This window comes from Mauremys reevesii, linkage group 16 (assembly GCF_016161935.1).
Source record: "Mauremys reevesii isolate NIE-2019 linkage group 16, ASM1616193v1, whole genome shotgun sequence".
Taxonomy (NCBI): domain Eukaryota; kingdom Metazoa; phylum Chordata; order Testudines; family Geoemydidae; genus Mauremys; species Mauremys reevesii.
The window spans coordinates 618,991-619,280 of NC_052638.1; the positions used below are offsets into that span (position 1 = coordinate 618,991).

The 290-nt window shown below is 37.6% G+C and overlaps 1 non-coding gene across 1 annotated transcript; it reads left to right on the plus strand.

Moving 5' to 3' along the window:
• On the plus strand, positions 1-72 carry TRNAC-GCA. The gene has a single exon. It is a non-coding gene; the product is annotated as a tRNA-Cys (tRNA).
• Positions 73-290: the final 218 nt, after the last annotated feature.

Here is a 290-nt window from a genome sequence, read left to right on the forward strand (position 1 = left end):
GGGGGTATAGCTCAGTGGTAGAGTGTTTGACTGCAGATCAAGTGGTCCTTGCTTCAAATCCAAGTTCTCTCTAATAGGCCTCTTATTTTTTTATTTTTATTTTTGAAAAAAGGGAAAACATTTTCATTTCCATTCTCCATTATGTTCAAGAGCTCCACTATACGAGGATGCTTGAAATGAATGTGACACTCAACATTTCACTGTCCAAATGCATAAAAACCTAGCAAACCTGCCCATCAGCTGAAATCAGTTCCAAGCCTCTACGTGTCTAGTTTATGTTTTCATCAATT